Raw genomic sequence first — 14,870 nt, forward strand, 5'->3', positions numbered from 1 at the left:
TAAGAGCTGTAACACTCTCCGCGAAGGTCTATGGCTTCATTCTTGAAGCTGGTGAGACCGAGAACCCACTGCAAGGAATAAATTCCGGATACACCACGACCAAGAAAATTAAGGAGCGCAGATACCAAGGATGAAGTTGGAGCATGAGTTTAATGAGCAAAAGAAGAAAACTCTCTGCCATGGAGAGGGGACCTGAAAGAGGGTTGGTGTTTTTACAGTTGAATGTTAAAGCTTTTATAAGAAACTGATACCCGGGGGCGGAGCCTGCAGTGAGCCGAGATCGCGCCACTGCACTCCAGCCTGGGCAACAGCGAGACTCCGTCTCAAAAAAAAAAAAAAAAAAAAAAAAAAAGACTGATGAGGGCTGGGTGTCTCATTTGCATAAGGCATGAATTTCTGGTAGCTCCACCCAGTCCTCCTAGTGTACACATGGGCCCTTAGCTTGAGTTACTCCATATTGTTTTGTTCCCCTTACTGCATATGTGTCAGGGGACAGAATTTTGCAGGGTGGGCATGTCTAGGCAAGTCACCTGTGTAGACTTTCTTATCTTAGAGACTGTGGGCATGTCTTAGGCAAGCCCTGCCCCCACCCCTCTCCCCCAGGGCAAGTTCTCTTATCTGTGCCTGCAGCTTGATTTTTCAGGCTGTTCTTTTCTTTGAAAGAATTCAACCGAGGACCCACCCTAACTGCCTGCCTGACTGATTTCTTTCTTTCTCGTCTTTCAGCACTAGGTTGTACTACTTGCTTGTAGAGGAGATCATTTCAATGTCTGAGATGTTACTTAAAAGCTTTGTTATAATCATCTTCCCACAGCCTGATTTCTTAGGACTCCAGTCTAATTTCTATTGGGCCTTCCTTAAGCTTCTAACTAATTTTAGAATTCATACACTGGTCAGAAAAAGTACAAACAGTGACAGCCAAAAGACATTTGGGGAAATAATTTATTTAGAAAAAACTGCTGAAAAATAGCCTGCTGATGTGGCCAAATGGAAGTGGTCAATGGGCTCTCTGTGGCAGACGCAGCTTTTTTCTTTTGGTCTGAATATTATGTGATTTCCTCCCTCCTTGCCATTGCTCACACTGTCTCCTCTGCCAGATCCTTCATCTGTTCACTCCTATTCACCCTTTTAAGCCTCTGAGAATTTCCTTGAGGAAGCCTTCCCTGCCCTCTCCCACTATCCAGTCCTGGGTTGGATTACTATGGTTACGTATTACTCCATAGTTCCCCCCAGAAGTGTCGTGCATGTATCTATCACTATTGGAATGGGCTGTCTAGTGATCTGTTTCCCTCACTGGTTTGTAAGCTTCTTGTGATGCCTTATCCATCTTGAACCCTTGCACATAGTTACAGCTTACTAAACCCTTGCAGAATGACTGGTTCACTGCCTGGTAGAATAAAGGATCTCCTTTTCCAAGAACCTTGACCACCTGAGCCTCTCCTAGGTGAAGGATGTAAAGGAAGAATTGGCTGCACAAAGAGCTCAGAAAGTAGAACTCTTCCTGGCGGATGAAAATAACAGCTGGTCAGAGCCCAAGTGTCATCTGAAAGGGAACATTGAAAATCAGACCACACCCCTGGACTAGGCTAGTTCTTCCTTATTTGAGTGTGTGTTGCTCTTTTGTCAGTTGTCACACCCCTCAAGAAGGTGTTGTTATTTGCTAATAGTTTGAATGATGCAAGAAGTAGGTGCCCTGAGAGTCTCTGGGCCTGTTATGAAGAAATGGTTTTCATTATAGATCACTTGGTACAATGGGCATAAATGAATACAAGGCCTGAAGATAATACTGTATGAGACAGCCACTTGGCTTTTATCAGCTCAACATCCTCCAGGCTTTACTGACAAAAGCAAAAGTGCACAGATTCCAGGAGATGACATGGCGATGGGATTTTAGTGACAAATAGATTCAGGGCAGGATGAAGTGGCTCATGGCTGTTAATCCCAGCACATTGGGAGGCCAAGGCAGGAGGATCCCTTGAGCCCAGGAGTTTGAGACCAGCCAGGGCAACATAGGGAGACACTGTCTTAAAAAACAGAAATTAACTGGGAGTAGTAGCAGGTGCCTGTAGTCCAGCTACTCAGAAGGCTGGAGTGGAAGGATCGCTTGAGCCTGGGAAGTCGAAGCTGCAGTGAACTCTGATTACACCACTGCACTCCAGCCTGGGCGACAGAGCAAGACACTGTCTCAGGAAAAAAATTAAAAGCAAAAGAAATGGATTCAGGGCTCACTTTTTTTGCAGTTTTTAGACAAATCACTTAACCTTGTTCAATCTCCCATTGATCAACTTTGAAGCAGAGATCAGAATATACCTAACTTTGTAGTGTTGTTGTCAAGTTTAAATGACACCGTTTATATACCAGGAACCTAATGGAGATTGTCAATAAATATTCCCTTATTTACTTCCATACTTTTTTAGCTCAAGGGCATTCACTTGCAGTTCACCTCTGGCGACCTTCCTCTAAAGACTAGTTCTCAAGCCTCATCAGTTTAAGAATCACCTAGGATCCTTGTTAAAGTGCAGCTACCTGACCCTGTTCCCAGAGATTCTGGTGCAGTGGGTCTGGGTATAGCCCGGGGGGTTTCCTTTTTACTGTCCCAGGTAATTCTTTTTTTTTTTTTTTTTTGAGATGGAGTCTCACTGTATCACCCAGGCTGGAGTGCAATGGCGTGATCTTGGCTCACTGCAACCTCTGCATCCCAGGCTCAAGCAATCCTCCTGCCTCAGCCTCTCGAGTAGCTGGGAGTACAGGTGAGTGCCACCACACTTGGCTAATTTTTGTATTTTTAGTACAGACAGGGTTTCACCATGTTGGCCAGGCTGATCTCTAACTCCTGACCTCAAGTGATCCACCTGCCTCAGCCTGCCAAAGTACTGGGATTATAGGTGACAGCCACCGCCCTCAACCCTGTTCCAGGTAATTCTGAGTCAAGTGAGCTGTTGTCCACATTTCTGGAAACATGACTTTAAAATTTCAAAGTCTTTCTTCAGGTTGGTATGAACACTATTTTCCTTTCATTAGTGATAGCCCAAGGAAAAGCCCTTTTTAAGTTAGAAGATTTGATCGTATAGTGTGTCTGGGACGTGGTGAGAAGAAAACTCAGTAAACTGAGAAAGTAGAGATGGTGGTAGAGATGGTGGTGGAGATGGTGGTAGAGATGGTGGTAGAGATGGTGGTGGAGGATGGGGAATGTTGGCATTTTTCACTGGCCTTCAGAGCACCATACCCCCTGGGAAGTGAAGTACAGGGAGAAATGGAGAAATGGAGGAATGGAGGAGATGGCCTATATTGGAAGTGGGGCTGCAGAATGGGGGACTGATGGGGCTGGAAAGCTTCCAGCTTATAGTAAGTCAGCACTTGCAAGTACAGCTTTATTATCTTACTTTAAGAACCGTAGATATCCTCTATGTCAGAACCATTCAAATTTAGCATCAATCTTAATACGTTTCCCTAAGCCAAATATAAGCGATTTTGCTATTATCAGTAGTTTTAAATTGCCCAGTCCCAGTGGTTTTAATTAGAATGGGAAATTGAGAGGCGAGTAGACATCTGGCCAACCTGACTCTTGCAAAAGCCGCACTGAGGCCTGCAGTGGATGGGACCTCAGGTTGTCTCACCTTTCCCGGCTCTCAGCAGGGGATTTTGCTAAAGAACACCAGGGAGGGGCTCTCCAAAAGGTGGTAACCAACTAGGCATGGGCTATTTCTGGAATTTCCCTCCTAATTCTTTTTTTTTTTTTTTTTTTTTGTTTGAAATGGAGTCTTGCTCTGTCGTCCAGGCTGGAGTGCAGTGGTGCGATGTAATCTCCACCTCCCGGGTTCAAGCGATTCTCCTGTCTCAGCCTCCCGAGTAGGTGGGATTACAGGTGCACACCACCACGCCTGGCTAATTTTTGTATTTTTAGTAGAGATGGGGTTTCACCATGTTGGTCAGGCTGGTCTCTAACACTTGACCTCAGGTGATCCACTTGCCTCGGCCTCCCAAAGTGCTGGAATTACAAGCATGAGCCACCATGCCCAGCCTTCCCTCCCAATTCTTATTTTCCACCTTCGTCCCTCTTAATTATCATTGGAATTCATAATTATTGCTCTCTAAAGAATACAATCTGCTGTTTTCAGAGTGCTCCTGCCCCGTGCAGCTTCCCCATTTTTGCCCTGATGCCAGCTAGCCACTAGTATAGAAGGCAAGTGGAGCAGATTCTCAGCTCTGCATCTGTTCAACAAACATTATCTTTAAAATCATGGTAAAATCCACATAGCAAAATGTACCACCTTAATCTTTTTTTTTTTTTTTTTTTTTTGAGATGGAATCTTGCTCTGTCTCCCAGGCTGGAGTGCAGTGGCGCGATGTTGGCTCACCGCAACCTCCGCCTCCTGGGTTCAAGCAATTCTCTGCCTCAGCCTCCCGAGTAGCTGGGATTACAGGCAACTGCCACCCTGCCCAGCTAATTTTTTGAATTTTTAGTAGAGACAGGGTTTCACCATCTTGGGCAGGCTGGTCTTACAGCCTGGTCTTACAGACTGGTCCAACTCCTGACCTGGTGATCCACCCGCCTCGGTCTTCCAAAGTGTTGGGATTACAGGCATGAAACACTGCACCCGGCCCACCTAGACCATTTTTAAGTGTATAGTTCAGTGTCATGAAGTACATTCATTTTGTTGCACTACTATCATCATTATCACAATCCAGCCAGAGAACTCTTTCATCTGCAACACTGAAACTCCATACCTATTAAACAATAACTTCCCAGTCCTCTCTTCCCCCAGCTTCTGGAACCACCATTCTACTTTCTCTATGAATTTGATGGCTTTGTGTGTCTCTTGTAAGTGGAATCATACAGTATTTATTTGTCTTTTTGTGACTGGCTTATTTCACTTAGCATAATGTTTTCAATATTCATCCCTGTTATAGCATGTGTCAGAATTTCCTTCCCCTTGAAGCTAAAAAATACCCCATTGTACCACACATTTTACTTATTCATTCATTCATCAAAGGACACTTAAGTTGCTTTCTGGGCTATTGTGAATAATGCAGCTATGAACATAGATGTACAGATATCTCTTTGAGACCGTGCTGTCAATTATTTGAAGTGTATTCCTAGAAGTGGAATAGCTGAATCATATGGTAATTTAAAAAAAATTTTTTTGAGAAACCGTTATACTGTTTTCCATAGCAGTGGCACCATTATGCGTTCCTATCAGCAGAGCACAAGCATTCCAATCACCCCACGTTCTTGCCAACACTTGGTATTTTCTGTTTTGATAGTAGCCATCCTAATGAGTGTGAGGTGGCACTTCATGGTGGTTTTGATTTGCATTTCTCTAATGATTAGAGATTTTGAGCATCTTTTCATGTGCTTGTTTGGCATTTGTGTATCTTCTTTGGAGAAATTAAAGAAGTATTTTTTGATCATCTGTGGGTTGCATATCCAATAGACATTTCCTCTCATCTTCCTGACTGGGGTTGAATTTTATCTCTCCTTGACATGATTCAGGGGTAATTCCTGATTAGTCTAAGTCAGTGGTTCTCAATCCTGGCTGCACATTAGAGTCACCAAGGGAACTTTAAAAAATACCCAGGTTTGGGCCAGGTGCAGTGGTTCATGCCTGTAATCCCAGCTCTTTGGGAGGCCGAGGCAAGTGAATCCACTTGAGATCAGGGGTTTGAGACCAGCCTGGCCAACATGGTGAAACCACATCTACCAAAAAAAAAAAAAAAAAATTTAGCCAGGCATGGTGGGAGACACCTGTAATCCCAGCTACTCGGGAGGCTGAGACAGGAGAATCATTTGAACCCAGGAGGCAGAGGTTTCAGTGAGCTGAGATCACACCATTGTACTTCAGCCTGGGCAACAGAGTGAGACTCCGTCTTGGGGCCAAAAAAAATAAAAAAATAAAATAAAAAAAACCCAGGTTCAGGCCTCCTTCCCAGACCAATGAAATTAGAATGTCCAGAGGTATTCCTGGGCATTGGTGTTTTTAGAAATTTCCAACTGAGCCCCAGATATTCAAATATGCTGCCATAGTCCAGGCACAGTGGCTCATGCCTGTAATCCTAGCACTTTGGGAGGCTGAGGTGGGTGGATCTCTTTAGCTCAGGAGTTAGAGACCAGCCTGGGCAACACAGGGAGACTCCATCTCTACAGAATTTTTTTTGAAAATTAGCCAGGCATGGTGGCGCACACCCACAGTCACAGCTGCTCAGGAGACTGAGGTGTGATAATCACCTGAGCTCAGGGGGTTGAGTCTGCAATGAGCCATGATCATGCAACTGCACTCCAGCCTGGTGACAGAGTGAGACTCCATCTGTTAAAAAATAAAATAAAATAAAATAAATGGCCTATTTAAGCTGTTTTCAGTTGGGTTTTCTGCTGAAAGTATCTCAATTGTACACTTACTATGTGCTAGGGATTTCAGGAAGGTACAGGACTATTCTTACCTGTTATGATAGAAAAAAAGGAACCAAGGCATTGTCTTAAATAGACTTAACCCCTGAATCCTCATGTTGAAAGTCTGAAGCTCTACTGTCCAAGGTTTTTAGGCTTCACTTAGAAGCAGGTGAGACAGGAAACCAGGAAAGTTGGACGGGCTGTATAATCAGCCGACAGATCTGAACTGGAGACATCCCAAACTTAAATGTAGAGCTGGAAGCATTCTCAACTTAAATGCTGTCTCTTCTACAGCTTACCTGGTGGTCCAGGCTGGCCAAGTCCTTAAATCTGTGTCAGTTACAGGGCTTGGATGCAACTTGACAAGGGAAAGAAGTGTATTCAACGAGAACATTCTGAGTCCAAACCACGTAAGTCTTTAGAGATTAAATTTAACACCTTGGTGTGATACGTGAGCCCAAGCAAGTAACTTATTTAAACTAATGACCAGCCAGGTAGTACTTATCATGTTACATGATTCTCAGGTTTATAGCAAGAGTAATCTTCTCTAGCCTCTTCTTCCCTGGAAGAGACCTAGGTGTTATCAGATCAGGCCTCACATCTACTACAGTTTCCTTCAATTATACCTGTGAGGGTGGCTTCTGAGTAGGTAGTGAATTCACCATTTAGTGAGTCCCAAAAGTAAGGCCAAGTGAGGAAGCACATGAGATATTCTGTTGGCTGGCCACAGTTCTCTGTTGATGTGTTAATTAGAGCGTACATTCAGGACTGACAAATCCCAAGATACACCAAAATGTTAAAAAACAAAACAAAACAAAAAAACAACCAATCAGCTGCTTAGCTAACCGCACTGTGTGACAATAAAGTTTTGGTTCAGTATAAAGTAGTGAAACGGGCATGTATGTGTCTAGGAAAGCCATTGAAGTGGAAGATACTGAAAGCACACTTTCTGTCGACCTTTCAGAAGCTATTTTCTAATCTATTCTTGTACAGAGTACTAAAATTTGAAGTGAATGCTGATAAGTATTTATAAGTTTATTCAGATCTCCACCTGTCAATAACTCACACCTAGCCTTTGAAATTGCTTGTTTGGCTGTGTAGTCTCTATCATGAAGCCAAAGGCCTGCATTAGTCTTCCTGAAACTCCTTAAAATAAAGACTTACATAAAATGCATCTCAGTTTTAGAATGAATGTGAAAATGTTGGGGAAAAAAAGTGCAAGCAAGAGAAAAAGCCTATGGCATTCATTTAATTGGATCAGCACTAATGTTGGTTCCAACGCTGTGTTGTTTGCATGGAGGCACCACAGTGATGCCCGCAAGGCTGTCATTCGGTCTGTGAAGACCCTTCAAAATAAAGGACTTTTGAGGGGCTGAGCGTGGTGGCTCATGCCTGTAATCCCAGTACTTTGGGAGGCTGAGGCAGGCAGATCACTTAAGGTCAGGAGTTTGAGACTAGCCTGGCCAACATGGTGAAACCCCATCTCTACTAAAAATACGAAAATATTAGCCCGGCGTGGTGGTGCACTTCTGTAATCCCAGCTACTTGGGAGGCTGAGGCAGGAGAATCACTTGAACCTGGGAGGTGGAGGTTGCAGTGAGCCGAGACCGCGCCACTGCACTCCAGCCTGGGTGACAGAGCAAGACTCCATCTCAAAATAAATAAATAAATAAAAATAAATAAATAAGGAATGTTAAGTGTGGAAACTATAAATGAAGATAAAGTCTACCCAGTGTGCAAACTATACTAAAAATTTCTGCTAGAATTTTAAGGACACAAGCGTAATGTAGAAGGCACAGAACACTTTTTAGGACAATAAAAGACAGCACCATACTTGGTGACGACTGTGGCAAATGTTAATCAGGGAGGCTGATTCTTTTAGTCAAAACACAAAGGTCATCTTAGACAGAGGGTCAGCTTGTCAGCTTGTCAGGGGAGAAGAGGCTAAGTGCTAAGCTGGAGCTGACTTTCTTGTGAGATGCTGGAAGTCAGGAGAGGGGCTTCCGATGTTTGGGAACTTCATGGAGATGTTCTGCCACTGGGCTTGGGCCTGGGAAGATGGGTAGGACTCAACAAGGGGGACAGTGGCTTTCTTGGCACTTCTGGGCAATCTGTTGAAAGCATCTTTATGTACGGCTCCCTCCCACAAGCCCACCTTGGGGTGTGAGAGTATTGAGATATAATTATTATAAGTCAGGGCTGATCTTGCCATTTGGAGAGTGTTCAGGCTGATCATTCGTCATTAAACAGAACTCGCCAGAGACATTGTCTCACCAGAACGCTTCACCCCGCAAATAAAGGCCACACACAAAGAGACTGAGAAAAGGAACCACAGCCAGAGAAGCAACCAAATACAGAAACTTGGAGAGAATATGAAAATTGAAGGCGATAATTTAAAACAGAGAACTGGGCCAGGCGCAATGGCTCATGCCTGTAATCCCAGCACTTTGGGAGGCCAAGGTGGGCAGATCGCTTGACCCCAGGAGTTTGAGACCAGCCTGGGCAACATGGCGAAATGCCATCTCTACAAAAAATACAAAAATTAGCCAGGCGTGGTGGCTCATGCCTGTAGTCCTGGCTACTCCGGAGGCTGAGGTGGGAGGATGGCTTGAGCCCAGGAGGCAGCAGCTGCGGTGAGCTGAAATTGTGCCACTGCCCTCCAGCCTGGGTGACAGAGTCAGGCCCTGTTTCAAAAAAATTAAAATTAAAAAATTAAAATTAAAATAAATAAATAACATAAAAATTAAAATGATATCCAGAAAGAACACCAAGGAAGAGGGTAGAACTGAATCAAGGGATAAGATGATTGTTCAACCCTGGAAAACAATGTGACGATTCATGCCTCTAATGCTGCATTTCCCAGAACACTAGATCTGTGCTAAGATGAGTTTGAAAACACTGTATCCTATGTCTAACCCCACCCTGCCCCATTTATAATGCAAAACAGCTTATTAAAGGCTCTGAGAAATACTGCAGTAAAGAAACCAATTTAAGCCATAGTTTTTTTTTCCGAGATGGAGTCTTGCTCTGTCACCCAGGCTGGAGTGTAGTGGCGCAGTCTTGGCTCACTGCAACCTCCGCCTCCCGGGTTCAAGTGATTCTCCTGCCTCAGCCTCCTGAGTAGCTGGGAATACAGGCACCTGCCACCACACTTGGCTAATTTTTATATTTTTTTTGTAGAGACGGGGTGTCACCATGTTGGCCAGGCTGGTCTCAAACTCCGGGCCTCAAGTGATCTGCCCACCTCAGCCTCTCAAGGTGCTGGGATTACAGACGTGAGCCACCATGCCCAACCAACTCATACATTTTATTTATTTATGTATTTATTTATTTATTTTGAGATTGGGTTTTGCTCTATCACCCAGGCTGGAGTGCAGTGGTGCTATCATAGCTCACAGTAACCTCGAACTCCTGGGCTCAAGCAGTCCTCCCGTCTCAGCCTCCCAAGTAGCTGGGAATACAGGCACGTACCACCAGTAATTAACTCATTAATTTATTTAAATACAGAACTTCTTTTTCTGCATTACCGCATTCTAGAAACATTCTGTAGGGCTAGAGTTCTACACTACACATTTGTTACTTGCTGTGTACTGTGTAGTCTCTCCTTATCCACAGCGGTAAGTGCCAAGACCCCCCGTGGATGCCTGACACTGCAGATAGTACCAAACCATATATACACTATTTTTTTTCCTATACATACATACCTATGATAAAGTTTAATTTATAAATTAGGCACAGTAATAGGCTAAGAACAACAATAATAAAATAACACACGCTGCAATAAAAGTTATGCAAATGTGATCCCTCTCTTTCTTACGTAAATAAGTAAATATCTTATTGTACTCTACTTATCCATTTTCAGACTGTGGTTGACCACAGGTAATTGAAACTGTGGAGGTGAAACTGTGGAGAGAGGGGTGGAGACTACTGTATTAAGTAAACATTTGACCACAGGAAAAGTGTTTAATGATAGGAAGAAACATGATACAATGAGAGAAACACCAAGCTAGGTTAGGAGACGGGTGAGCTGATACAAGCTACTGACTCTAATTCTGCATGTCTATGTCCAAAAAAACTTACGTGCAGCTTATATTGCTGAAAATCCAAAATCATAGAGAATTCAAATGACAGCAAGGTTTAGAACCTGGTTATTCTCCTAAGTAGACTAATCAGCTTGTCCAAGTTACTTAATCTTTCCAGGCTGCAATTTACTCATTTGTAAAGTGGGAAAGTTAGACCTCAGGATCTTATGAGCCTGCCAAACTGTAAAACCTATGTGTCAAAGGAGCTCTAATAATCCAAAAAATCCTTTCAATTGGTACCATGCAGCCCTCCTCCCTCTAGTCAGAAAAAAAAAAAGTTCCAACAACTTATAAGTAGCTTGACTTCCCATTCAGCACTCAAGGTAACCAAATTACTTTCTTCTATTGTGGAACTCTGAGCACAATTGAAAACCAGCTTCATTAGCTGCCTTGACACAAGGCGAAGGCAAATTCTGGAAATGCATATTGTTTTCTAGAAGTGTCTGCCTGGGACTCTCTTAAGGTTCTTCTAGACAAAGGTCATAGGTACCCAACTCAAGCTTGTTTAAAAACAGAGAATTTATATTGGCTCATTTGGGGTTGCATCTAGCTTTGAGAACAGAAAGATTTGAGGGCCCAAATAATGTTACATGGATGTTGTCTTCCTCAATCTCTCAGCTCTGCTTTGTTTTCAATGGGCCTCATTGTCAGGCAGGCTCACTGTACATGGTAACAAAGAGCGCTTTCTGCAGCTCTAGGCTTCATGGTCCTTAACTGCCATGCTTAAAAAAAAAGAGCACTTTACTCTACATACTTGAAGCAAAATATTAATTGCTAAGAATTACTGAGCACTCACAACATGCCAGGCACTGTCCTAATGCACGTGTATGAACTTACAAAGGCCTCACCACAACTCTAGACAGCAGGTACTATTACATTTCCATGCTATAGACAAAGAACTAAGGCTCAGAGAGTCTAAATAGTGTGTTTACTTTCTGTACAAGTGATCTTGGGCAAATTAACCTCTCTGTGCCTCAGTTTCCTCATCTGAAAAGTGCCAATAGCAACTATTTAGTAAGCTGTTTTGAGAGTTAGGTAAGTGTATTAGTCCATTTTCACGCCGCTGATAAACACATACCCGAGACCGGGCAATTTACAAAAAAAAAAAAAAGAGGTTCAATTGGACTCACAATTCCATGTGGCCGCGCAGGCCTCACAATCATGGCAGAAGGCAAGGAGGAGCAAGTTACGTCTTAGGTGGATGGCAGCAGGCAAAGAGAGAACTTGTGCAGAGAAACTCCCGTTTTTAAAACCATCAGATCTTGTGAGACCCATTCACTATCAGGAGAACAGCACGGGAAAGATCTGCCCCCATGATTTAATCATCTCCCACTGGGTCCCTCCCACAACATGTGGGAATTATGGGAGCTACAAGATGAGATTTGGGTGGGGACACAGAGCCAAACCATTTCAGTAAGTATATGTAAGAACCAAAGGAGAGTATCCAACACAGAATCACTGCATGCAACAAGAAGCCAATAATTCTTGGTACCATTTCCATTTGCCATTCTCTTATTTCCTGCATCTTTCCCTTTAATGGTTCAGGAAAATTCAACTTTATAAATTCCATGGTCTGGCTGGGTGCAGTGACTCATGCCTGTAATCCCAACACTGTGGGAGGATGAGGTGGGTGGATTGCTTGAGCCCAGGAGTTTAAGAGCAGCCCGGGCAAAATGGTGAAACCTCATCTCTACAAAAAATACAAAAATTAGCTGGGTGTGGTGGCATGCACCTGTAGCTCCAGCTATTTGGGAGGCTGAGGTGGGAGGATTGTTTGAGCCCAGGAGGCAGAGGTTGCAGTGAGAGGAGATGGCGCTACTGCTCTCCAGCCTGGGTGACAGAGGGAGACCTGGTCTCAAAAATAATAATAATAATAAATTCCGTGGTCTTTAGTAGCATTAGATGTGATAGAAAGGGACACAATGGATTACAGCTGTATCTGGATACAGGGAAGGAAGCCCAAAGCAGCAAAGCTAGGGCAAAGCTGAGACCGAGATGTAGTATGTACATTCAGAAGAGGAGCTGAAAGTAAGAACAAGGTCAAGGCTGTCAATCTAGCCTAGATGTTAGGCAGTAAGGAGACCTGTGCACTGGATGGCCAACCCCAGACATCAGGCAGGAAAACCTGTATAAGAGGCCTCTTATACTTCTCCTGCTGGGGCAGAAGCCAGCTTCAGAGTGTGCCAGCAGGAAAGCTGCAGGTGGTAGCCCATTCTCCCCGTGAGGAAGATGGTAATGCGTTAACTTGGCTGGAAGAGAGAGTATGGAACACAAGTGAAGGTCATATGCTGACGGAAAGGCTTTTATTGATGATGATTGCATGAAGAGATGGCGCTAAATAGTATTCATAAATTATTTGGCAAGTTTCACAACAAAGATAGGATCTTACAGAAAATTTAACACATGCCCTAGCAGAAAATACTTAATTCAATTGAGAAATAGCCCATCAAATCAACCTGAGTGTGGTTTCCATTAGAACTGGAGCAGCTATTCTGGAATTTCCTGACCAAGCGATAGATGCCTGGAGTCAAATCTTTTCTGTTTTTTTGTTTTTTTGTTTGTTTTTGTTGTTCATTTGTTTATTTTTCAGACAAATTCTTGCTCTGTCACCTAGGCTGGAGTGCAGTGGCATGATCTCAGCTCCCTGCAACCTCTGCCTTTTGAGTTCAAGCAATTCTCCTGCCTCAGCCTCCAGAGTAGCTGGGACTATGGGCGCGCGCCAACATGCCTGGTTAATTTTTGTATTTTTAGTAGAGATGGGGTTTCACCATGTTGGCCAGGCTGGTCTCAAACTCCTGACCTCAGGTGATCCGCCCGCCTCAGCCTCCCAAAGTGCTGGGATTACAGGTGTGAGCCACGGCACCCAGCCTGGAGTCAAAACTTTTCTGAGGCTGCATATTTCTCCTACACTGTTCTTCAAAATTACTCACTGCTCTGACCTCTTTTAACATGCAGTTCCCAATCTATTAAGCAGAGCGACCAAGTGAAAGCTTGTGGTATCTTTAGCTTGAATGTTTTGCGTCCACTTGGTCCCTCGGTAAGTGTGTAGGAGCTATGCCACCTGATTTACTGCAGGTGGACAAGGGGAGGACTCAAGCGATACTCTCAGCGCCAAAGTGTCTAGTACTGATTCCTCCCTCAGTGCTTGTTGGCAGGTGCCAAGCATCACAAGATGCCAAGAGCACAGAAGGAGAAGGCAGAAGGAAATCTTCAGTGATAAACATCTCTGAACTAGGGAAATATTTTTAATGTCAGTTTGACTCCTCCTCTCATAAAATCTTTAGTTGTCATAATGAGAAAGGACTAAACATGACAGGAAGTTACAAAACACTATGGGAAATATTTTATCGTAACATACATAAGTTTGTTCAAAATGGGCACTCTTGACCTAGGCAGATATTAATAGATTTACTACTGTGGTGTTTAGCTTAATGCCAACATGTCCTATCCTCAGATGCCCTGAAACACGGCTGTCATCTTGTCTTCTTTATATAACCCCAGAACCCTGACTGGCTACAGCTACAGAAAAAAAAGATCTTGGTATTGGTAACACAAAGAAATTATGCATGCTTAAATACAATTATTTACTTCTAGAATTTGTACTTCATTTTAGTTGAATCATCTAGAATTTATGACATTAATCAGTCTGAAATTCTAGAGTTGCATATACGCCTGTTCCAATATATGCCTTTTCTGCAGTAGCCATTTTGGGGTTATCTCTCCCCCTTCACAGTGACTTGAGCATGTCTTTACATAGCACTCCCCATTCTGTACCATCTTCTGGTTACCTTGCTCATCCCCATGCCAGGCCATTAGTCCCTTGAGGACATCCTTATATCCCACTGCCTAGCACATTGCTTAACATACAGTGAGCACATAGGACAGATTTACTGAATAAATGCTTGCCAAAAAATAAATAAATACATTTAAAAAATTTTTAATGGATAAACTTCCTTTCCAGTATGGTTGAAGAAGCTCCAACTGGCTGATCTGCCTACAGAAAACAACTACAGAAACACACACACACACACAAAATTTCCTAGAGAGTAACCAGATATTGGAGAGCAACCAAAGGCAAGCAGATTTTAGAGAGGATTTGATCCTTGGAAAAAATGAAAAATGGCACGGGGTGAATGTGTTAGTTCGTCTCTGCATTGCTATAAAGAAATACTTTGGCCAGGCGCGGTGGCTCACACCTGTAATCCCAGAACTTTGGGAGGCCGAGGCGGGTGGATCATGAAGTCAGGAGTTCAAGACCAGCCTGGCCAAGATGGTGAAACCCCGTCTCTACTAAAAACTACAAAAAAATTAGCCAGGCGCAGTAGCAGGTAACTGTAATGCCAGCTACTTGGGAGGCTGAGGCTGGAGAATTCACTTGAACCTGGGCGGCAGAGGTTGCA

The sequence above is a fragment of the Gorilla gorilla genome, chromosome 5, assembly GCF_029281585.2.
Source record: "Gorilla gorilla gorilla isolate KB3781 chromosome 5, NHGRI_mGorGor1-v2.1_pri, whole genome shotgun sequence".
Taxonomy (NCBI): Eukaryota; Metazoa; Chordata; class Mammalia; order Primates; family Hominidae; genus Gorilla; species Gorilla gorilla.